Source organism: Nicotiana tomentosiformis, chromosome 1 (assembly GCF_000390325.3).
Source record: "Nicotiana tomentosiformis chromosome 1, ASM39032v3, whole genome shotgun sequence".
Classification (NCBI taxonomy): Eukaryota; Viridiplantae; Streptophyta; class Magnoliopsida; order Solanales; family Solanaceae; genus Nicotiana; species Nicotiana tomentosiformis.
In genome coordinates this window covers 121206462-121217762 of record NC_090812.1, presented here as the reverse complement: position 1 = coordinate 121217762, position 11301 = coordinate 121206462, and positions in this window count along the sequence as shown.

The window sequence follows — 11301 nt, the reverse complement described above, 5'->3', positions numbered from 1 at the left end:
TCATATCTAAATATTTCTCAAGGATTACAATGTCATAACTGCGAGACTGAATTCACCATATTGGGTTTCACTATGTTTATCTTGCACAATCTGTTGATTTATCTGTATCCTCTTGTCTAGCTATTACTAGACTCTTCCTGAATCAACTACTAATTACTCGTTGGTCCATTCTCATATCTATATTCTGCATAATCTCTCTTGAGATATGTCCTTTGTCTTAACTTACCTCTCGCACTGCTCCTTATGTATCAAGTATTCATTCGTACTTATTTTTCAATAACATCCTGGTTGGGATCCTTTACTGCCCTCCCTGTCGTCGTGCTTGCGTAATGTTCTGGAGTCATAACCTATCTGTGGGATTTGAATAAGTGTAATCTCATCCCTTTCTCATTTTTATCACATTCTTCCTTTACTATTCCATAGTTCCTTGAACCATATAACTCCTACTTAATACCATATCACACCATCTTTCCCCCTCTCTTCATCTTTGGCATCTTTTCACATATTCACTGACTCTTACTTGCCTTGCGGTAATCCTTCTATATCAAGGATAACAAAATTTCTTACTCTCAAGGTTGACACCTAGTGTAAGTGGCACACTTAGTCCCTTAAGCCTAACTTTGTTCATAGTGCTTTCTTTAGGGAAGCGTCTTCCTGAATGAACTTTGAACGTTATTCTTTTGTTGTCCATTCAATTATTGCCGGAACTCTATCTCTGAAATTCTCACGATGCCGAATATTATAAAATCCTTTGGTTCCTAATTCGTGTTCAGTTTATCTTATTCACTAGCCCATACTGATTTCTATTACTCTGGGGGTCTAACTTTTCCTTCTGGTAATCACGTTGGAGTCACTAACTCATTTCTCTAAATGGGGATATGACTTTATGGCTTATACTCTTTTATTGCCTCAAGTCCTGTCACCTCTTGTCTTTTCCTTCACTTGACTATAGACTCTGTCATCCTGTCATATTTTGATTTATCGTTATCACTCACTTATCACATCATGCTCATAATGCTTTATTTACTCTCTTCTTATTCTCCTGCTAATATTTCTGTCTATCACTTTATTCTGAACACTTTAACAAAATATTATTTTGCTTTTAGCTCCCCTTGCTCTATCCACTAGCTCTTCGGGTCGCCTAACATTCTCTCTTTACTAGGGACGGAAGTCATATTAAGGTAAATATTTATCCCTAATGGATACAAGTGCCTATCTTTGTAATTTTTTGAACATTCTAGTATTCATATCTAGATGTACTATTCTAGAATGCACCATCTGGGTGCCTCACAAGGAGAATTATTACCACGTTTGTAATATCCTTCGAAAATGTCAGCTAGCGCTGACAATCCATCACCATTTTGGGTTACTCTAACCACAGCTGGATTCTGATATCTCGTCCTTCTCTTAAACTATATATGTTGGCTCCCATGAAGCATAACTGAGATGGGTGTGCCAATTGTACATACCTCTGTTACAATTGAAGGTAACTCAAAATGCTTATATTTCACTGCCTGAATTGTAAATACTAATAATTTTCACTAATTGGGTACCTCGTACCCTTCTTCACCTTGCTTCTTTTACTTGTTAAAACTTGTATCTACCTTTTGATTCTCTCGTTGCTTTAAACCATATGGGTGGATAGTTATTCATGCCTTATGGCTCCTTATCAAGAAGGTTACACATCTTAGTACACACATGATCTACTGAAGACCTCACATTTACTCATCATAAGCTTGATTCAAAATCGAGTTCTTCCACAGCCACAGTCAATCTCTTACCAGCTGTCTTTCTATATGTAGGTATCGTTGTATTATGAATAAAATAGAATTTAGGAGTTTGAATTCTTACAACTGAGCTCTACCATACGATCTAGAGTAAGAAGAAAGAGTGACAGTCCTAAATGCCTTGTAGCCCCCTGCTTATAAGTGTGGTGCACAACACACCAATAAATAAGACTCTACTAGACACGGCTTGTAGACTCCCTAGGACAAAACTGCTTTGATACCACTTTTGTCACGACCCAAATCGGAGGGCCGCGACGGGCACCCGGTGCCTTACTCAACCGAGTACCAACATAACATATCTTTCTTATCACACCATCATAGGTAAATGGGCCAGAAGGGCCATCGTGAGATAACTAGTATAAAACATAAGGAAATACTAGACATAGGATAACCCAACATAGAAACTTATACGTGTGACATACGGGCCTGTAAGGCAGACATGATCATTTGTACACTCAATACATAGGCCGATAAAATAATATAAGTATCCATATACATGACATCTGTCTACAAGCCTCTAAAAGTACATAAATGTCATAAAGGTCGGGACAGGGGCCTGCCATACCAATCAATACATGTCCAAATTATACTGACCAAATAGGCAACTCCAGAGCAAGTGGAGTGCACCAACACCTTCCACTGAGCTGATAGCCTATAAGGAGGACTGTCAACCTGTCTATAGGGACCTGCGGGCATGAAACACAGCGTCCCCAGGCAAAAGGGACGTCAGTACAAATAAAGTACAGAGTATGTAAAGAACTCAACATGTATGTCTGAATATCTATGTAAAACGTGAAATATTTATAATGTCATGCATATGCGTGTAAATGTCATACCATGCATAGGTATATGAGTACATAACATCACCAAGCCTCTGAGGACATCCCATCATATCATCTCGACCTCTGTGGGAGAAATCCTCAACATATACCAGTTGATCAGGTGGTGGTGCGTATATAACGATGTAACCTTTTTCCATACCATATATATATACATACATATATATATATATATATATATATATATATATATATATATATATATATACGCGTATATAATGTCATATGGCCATAGGTCAATGTACATGTATAAATGAATGCAATGCATAATGAAGTAAGTCAATAATATCTCTCGGGGTGTCATAAGATCAATATGCCTTCGGATAAACTTTATCAAATACATATTTTTCTAAGACCCATGAACAGAAGATATAATAATAAGACACATGGGGAATCAACAACATAGGCAACCCTAGTGCTTCTACGAATAGAGACATTTATGAAAGTTGTGCGTTTGTTCGTTTCATTTGTATCGTATGGTCATGCCAAAAGGAAAGAAGGGATAGCCTTAACATATTTTCGTTGTTTACCTAACCACACGACGTTGGTTCATCCCTTTAGTACTTCAATCTACAACAAACAATAAGGGACCATTATTAAGCTTACGAAAGCTAGAACTCAACACAAATGAGCGACTAGCTCATCTACCAAATTTTGGACAGCACCTCCCCTTATTCTTTTCATTTTACTCAAATCCACAAACAAGACCAACATGTCCAGAATGTCAACAAACATATATATATATATATATATATATATATATATATATATATATATATATCAATATCTAAACCTCATATTTATTACAATACATCACCAAAACAGTCCACACCATCTCACCCAACCAAGATGTAACTTGCACTTTCCATGCCTTCTCTTCTTCCAAACACATCAACCATAATAGCAATAGTATTATTAAGTTATATCTACTGATTTCCAGCCATAAAACGTCAAGAATTCAACTCCAAAATAGTCCAGCAACTACAACACTTCAACGTGAAGTTCAACTTACTTCACAAGTTTCCTTTATCAAATCAACTAGATATACATAGATGATCTTAAATACATATAGAAGAAGTTAAACCTTAGCTTGGTAGCAAGAATACTCATCCAACTAAGCTTTACTTCAAGCTCAAATAAGTTCTTTACCCCAAACAACAAAATAGAGAGATAACTAGGTGATATTGATCTTCCAAGAGAGAAATCACCTTACCAACTTGTGGATTTGGTCTTGAACCATAGGATAACTTTGAGAGAGATCTTGGGCTGATACTTTGGAGCTCCTTCACGTTGCAATAGAGAGAGAGAGGGATTATGAATTATTTTCTAAGTAAAATTGAGATATATCTATAATTATATGGACCCACTAATAGGCTAGGGAAGATGGGTTTTGGGCTGCCCTAAGACTTGCCCATCTCTATCCTTTTCCATTCCCTTTTAATTTGATCCACAAGCTCTAAGTAGGTGATGCACCTATTTGTCACCTACTTAATCAAGTAGGTGATTCATGTTGGTCCTTTGTCCATTTTGAAACATGTGTCTCATCCTCATTAAATAATTTAGACATGTGTCGAGTAGCTCAAGCAAGTAGGACGGAAAGTAAGTTGGTGACGCAGGCACGCCGGGTAAGCAAGCAGCTCGTTTTTATTTATCCAAAATCTTCTTTCTCACGTTTAAGTGCATTCGTCCTCAACCTAGTCGTTTGTATGTTGAACGGAAATACGGGATGTAATATCATTAGATTACTTTATATACTTTCAAAGAGAATCTCATTTTCGAGGTTACATCAATAGACTTACGGCGTACTTTCATGTACGAAAATATGGGGTGTAACATTATCTTGAAATAAGTCACGCGTACGTATACTCATTTTTGTTTGGCGTGTGAAAAGTCATGTCACGCGTACCTGTACACAATCAATAACACATTTATTATTATTCGAAGTTGATTGGTCAAGTCACGTGAATGCGCACTTGTATTTGGGGTTACGTATCATAGCTATTCCACGGGAACCGTACGCATAGCCATGATATTTAATTATTTAAAGCGCGCATAAAGAAATTAGCGCACTTGAATTATTTTCCTAAACTAATTTAAGATTATTGTAAAGCCAAGAGTTTATGGATAGGAAGTTTTTTGGAAGTCGGGAAATATTTTAGCTATTTAAAGTATTGATAATTTATCCACATTTAGAAATATTTATAACTTACTACTCTATCTTCGAAATTAGGAGACATTTATCTATTATGGAAGAATGGGCTAATTATTAATCCAGTGACTAAAATTATTGGGCTTGGCAGATTTATACTCAATCCAACCATGTCTAATTCTTTATTTCCTATTAAATAGCGAAGCTCATTTCTGGTTCACTTACTTGGACTCCAACGCATGGCCCATTAATATGGCAAGATCTTCGTTCTTAATTCTAAATAGCAAATCTTATTAAGATGAAATCATATTCAAATAATCTATTGACAAATAGCTTGAAACATATAAAATGAAACTACAACATGACAATGTGTATAAATAAAACAGCACAAAAAATTATCACATGAACCTCTGTAAGAATTAACAATGAAATAATTAACAAAGGGAGGATAAGTAATGAACCTTTAAGCAAAAATTTTCTTCAGAACTTGATTAACACAAAAAATTTCTTAGCCAAACAAGTACACCAAACCAAGGGCAAATCGTCAAATGAGCGAAAAATCTAGCGACGAAGCTTCTAAAATTCGAGCCCGAACCGAAACTCGACTGTACCTCGTGAGGCTATTGGTTTTTGGCGTGACAGAGGTGACTACCAATGAAGCTTCACATGATGCTTAAGGCTTGAATTTGGGGCATATTTGGGTCTTTAACGGGGTAATGAATTGCTGAATTTTTTGAAAGAAAAAATAAAACGAGTAGAAATTCCCTTAGCGCAGAAGAAGATTTTTTTTTTCAATTCTCTCCTCCCTTTTCTCTCTTCTTCTCCCATTTTTCTCTTCTATTTATAGAAAAAAATTCGAATATTTTCAGATTTCTTTTTGTATTTTTTAATTAATATTTTTAATAAAAAATTCTCACTTCCCATTTTAATATTCCCCACCTTCCTTTACTTTTATTTTTTTTTATTTCTCACTTTATTTACATTTCTTTTTTTTAAATTTCCACTTTATTTTACTTTTGTTTTTTAATTCCCTACTTCCCCTTTTCCTTTTTTTATTCCACCCGAAATTTTAAAAAATTTATTTAAATTTTTGTTTTATTTTTATTTTAAAATAAAGCTAAAAATAAAAATAATATTAATAGTAATAATTGACCTTTTAAATTATTTTTAATTTTTATCCTATAAAAAAGGTATAACAAAGCTAAAAACTGTAGATTAAACCCCTAAAAATATTTACATAGTAGAAGGTGACAAAAATTTAAATATAGTCAAAAATTAGGTGCTCATAAAGGGAATGGTATACATAAAGAGACTACTAGGTTAGAAATAGTCAAATCCAATACGTTTTTTTTTTGTATATTGTGAAAGCTAAATAAATATCTTAAGCACAACCAAAACTAAGAGTAGAGATGTATTTATTAACTCATTACAACCTTTAATGGAACTGTATTAGAAATAGATAAGAGGAAGATTCAAATTGAGATGCTATTTCACCTAATTTCTTTACGTTCTAAACTCTAAAGTGAATGTCCAAAGTCTATCATGCGATGGATAGGGCGCTTAGAGAAAGGTTTGCTATTTGGTAGCATAATTCTTCATTTTAAAAGCATGCAAAACGAAACGAAAATAATGCTAAAAAAGATACGGAAGACTACGCAGGACGCGCTTGTATCGTGACACTTATACTCCAACCTTCTAATGATGTACCTTAAGTATGTGCAATGCCTAGCGCCTCATATAGTTAAATTGTAATTACTAGACAAATCATGACTTTTATGATTTTGAAGTTTATTGAGATTCTATATGCATTCAAAGGGTGAATAAGATATTGTTTCTTTATTTTTTAGAAATTATGCGAGTTAAGTAAAATTTATTTTATTTTTCTAGTAATAAGATGACAACTTATTGAAAACAGTCTCAAATGTCCTAAAAGAAAAGCTATTTTTTAACACAATTTCACAAGTGACTCAATGTAGGTGTAGCAAGAGGGCAATTCCCAAGACGTTCTCGCAGTATTATGTAAAGTCAAACTCAGATTTCAACTGAGCTATTGGAATTTGAGTAAACCCAGGTAAAATCCATTGGTCATCCGCACCCCTTACATTGTTTTTTGGACCACCAAAAAATAATGGAAAAACAACATAATTACCCACAAAAATCAAAATAATTACTTTTACTTATGCATTTACTTTTCTACGACCAAACTAATTACCCTTTCTCCTCAGTGTAGCTTTGTGGGTTATTGCTTTTTCTTCTTTTCTGTTTTATTTCTCTGCTTCATTTCTTTTCTCCTTCTTTTCTTTCTCATTTTTTCTTTAATTTTTTCTGTTTCTCCTTTTCTTTTCGTTTATTTTTTGCGCTAATCGTATTCTTTATATTCTTAGCATAATAAATTCCACATTTAATTTTATCTCCTTTATGTGATTCGTTTTTAAACTTTTTATTTTTTATTTTGTATTTTCTTTATTTAGTGTTCCATTCTAATTTTTTTAAAATAATTTTTCTTTTATTTTCTCTTTTTCTCTCCATAGTCTTTTTTTTGCTATTTTTGTATATAAATTTTTTACACAATAGAAAAATAACTGATATAGTAAATATTCATTCACCTTTTAAAAAAAATATAAGTGATATAATATGCATTTTGTCTTTCTTTTTCTTATTTATTTTTCAATTCAGTTATTAGAACAAGTTATATATTATAATTATTTCTCTTCTCTTTTTTCCTTTCGTTTTATTTTTATTTTTTTATTTTCTAATTTCATTTATTATTTTAAATTTTTTTTTTATTATTTTTCATAATCTAGTTTTGCACACCTTTTTGGATCCTTTATTTTTATTCTTTTTATTTTTTTTCTCTTTCCTTTTTTACTATATCAATAAAACAAGATAATTGATATAGTATATATCCTTATTTATTTTTATTTTTTCCTATATTAATTACAAAAAAATAAGTTATCCTAGCATATAATATACAAGAAAATATATATTATTAGTAGTTGAAGCATATTATTGCAGTATACTATGATACCCACATTGTATATATATTATATACTGACATGTTATCATAGAGGACTGATTCATTTCTTCAACAATCAAAAAAAAATACCCATAGTCCTCTATGATACTCACATGATATATATCATATATTGACAGAGTATCATAGAGGTCTGGTTCATTTCTTTAAAAAAAAAAATCATTAATCCTCTACGATACCCACATGGTATATATCATATATTGTATGGTATCATGAAGGTCTAATTCATTTCTTCTAAAACACACTTAGTTCTCTATGATACCTACATATATATATATATATATATATATATATAGGTGAAGTATAGTCCATTCCTTCTAGAAAAATACTCAGTCCTCTATGTAAGCCATGTGTTTGCGATATGTTATCTTGGATCTTGTTGTAAAAAATATTATTTACTAATAGAAAGATTTGAGTAGTTTAATTTGAAGTTCTAAAATATTCTTACAATAAAATGTATTACTATCTTTCTTAATAAAGATTTTGTATTTTTTTCTACGAATTTTAATAATTATCTAAGCCAAAATAATATTTAAAACAATAACAACATACCCAGTATTATCCCACACTGTGGGGTTTAGGGAGGGTAGTATGTACGCAGACCTTACCCCTACCTTATGAGGATAGAGAGGTTGTTTTCAATAGACCCTCGGCTTAGGAAAGTATAAGCACCACATTAATAAAAATATAGACAAGAAGGGACAATACCATAAAGCCATATAAAAGCAGAATAAAAACAACAAGACAGTAAAGTGATCAACAATAAAAGAAAACAACGGTTAGGCCTAAAAACCTACTACCAACAGAAAGCGAGACTGCGTGCCAATACTACTGTTATGAACACTCTAAACTACCGACTCTACTACCCTAATCTTCGACCTACATACCTTCTTATCAAGAGTCATGTCCTCGGTCAACTGAAGTTGTGCCATGTCTTGCCTAATCACCTCTCCCCACCTCTTCTTTGACCTACCTCTACCTCTATGTAGGCCCTCCAATGTCAACCTCTTACACCTCCTCACTGGGGCATCTATGCTTCTCTTCCTCACATTACCAAACCACCTAAGTCGCGCTTCCGTATTTTGTCCTCAATAATAGGGGCCACACCCACCTTGTCGCGAATAACCCCATTTCTGATCATATCTAACCTGGTGTGCCCGCACATCCATCTCAACATCCTCATCTCCGCTACGTTCATCTTCTCAACATGAGAGATCTTGACTGGCCAACACTCAGCCTAATACAACATCATTGGTCTGACCACCACTCTGTAGAACTTACCCTTAAGTTTCAGTGGCACCTTCTTATCACACAAAATACCTGAAGTGAGTCTCCATTTTATCCATCCCGTCCCAATACGATGTGTGGCATCTTCATCAATCTCCCCATACCCCTGAATAATAGACTCGAGGTACTTAAAAATCCCTCTCTTAGGGATGACCTGCGAGTCCAGCCTCACCTCCCCTTCCCCTCCTTGAGTCTCGCTACTGAACTTACACTCCAAGTATTATGTCTTGGTCCTGCTCAACTTGAAACCTTTAGATTCCAGGGTCTGCCTTCATACCTCTAATTGCGCATTCACACTGTCTCACGTCTTGACAATTAATACAATATTATTTGCAAATAGCATGCACCACGGCACCTCCTCTTGGATGTCGCGTCAGTACGTCCATTACCATAGCAAACAAAAAAAGGCTGAGTGCCGAACCCTGATGCAACCCCATCATCACTGAAAAATGGTTTGAGTCCCCACCCACCGTCCTCACTCGGGTCTTTACTCCTTCATACATGTCCTTAATCAACCTAATGTAGGCAATAGGTACAACTCTAGCCTCCAAACATCTCAATAAAACCTCCCTCGAAACTTTATCGTACGCCTTTTCTAAGTCGATGAACACCATATGTAAGTCCTTCTTTCTCTCTCTATACTGCTCCATCAATATCCTAACAAGGTGGATGGATTTTATAGTCGAACGCCCCGACATAAATCCAAACTGGTTCTCGAAAATAGACATACTCCTCCTCACCCTTAGCTTTACCACTCTCTTCCATACTTTCATAGTATGGCTAAGCAGCTTGATACCTCGATAGTTATTGCAATTTTGGATATCACCCTTGTTCTTGTATACAAGAACCATCGTGCTCCACCTCCACCCTTCAGACATCTTATTCATTCTAAAAATGATATTAAATAACCTAGTGAGCCACTCTAAGCCTGCCTTGCCCGCACTCTTCCAAAACTCCAACGGGATTTTATCCGGTCCGGTCACTTTGCCCCTCTTCATCTTACGCATTACCCCCTCAACTTCATCAACTCTAATCTGCCTACAATATCTAAAGTCATAACGACTCCCAGAGAGTTCCAAATCACCCAGTATAATGCTCATGTCCCCCTCCTCGTTCAAGAGACTATGGAAGTAGGTCTTCCATCTCCGACGGATAAGCCCCTCATCCAACAAAACTCCACCTTCTTCGTCCTTGATGCACTTCACTTGGTCCAAGTCACGCGCCTTCCTTTTTCGTGCCTTGGCTAACCTAAATAACCTTTTATCCCCACCTCGACCATCGAGTCCCTCATACAAACGACTAAAATCTGCAGTCTTGACTGCCGTAACTGCTAGTGTTGCCTCTTTCTTAGCCAACTTATAATGCTCCCTATTCGCCCTCTTCTCCTCCTCGTCTACACTTTTTACTAGTTTCAGATACGCTGCTTTCTTGATTTTCACTTTTCCTTGCACCTTTTCATCCCACCACCAGTCTCTCTTGTGACCACCATAGTGACCCTTTGAGACCCCTAATACCTCTCTTGCGGCTTCCCTAATGCACTACGCAGTCGTAATCCACATAGCGCTTGCATCCCCACTACTCCTCCAAGCCCCCATAGTCACCAACTTGTCCCCCAACTCCTGCGCTTTAGCTTCCGTCAAGGCTCCCCACTTGATCATATGTTGGCTATACATCGTCATCTTCCTCCTCTTCCTCGTGATCTTAAGATCCATGACCAGGAGCCTATGAAGGGTCGAGAGATTCTCACTCGGGATGACCTTACAATCCGTGCAAAGACCTCTATCGGACTTTCTGCAGAGTAAATAATCAATCTGAGTCTCGGCCACCGAGCTCCGGAAGGTGACCAAGTGCTCCTCTTCTTCGGGAAACTCGAATTTGTTATCACCAAATCAAATGCTCTAGCAAAGTCTAGCAGAGACGTTCTTCCTCCGTTTCTATCTCCAAAACCAAAGCCAACATGCACATCATCACCCCCCAGATGTCGCTCCAATGTGGCCGTTGAAATCTCCTTCTATGAAAAGCTTCTCGGTATGCGGGATACCATGCACCATCTTATCCAAATCCTCCCAGAACCGCTTCTTGACTTCCTCATCCAAGCCTGTTTTGGGTGCGTACACACTGATTATGTTCAAGGTAAAACCTCCTACAACTAGCTTAATAGTCATCAGTCTGTCATTCACCCTCCTAACTTCCACCATTAGTTCA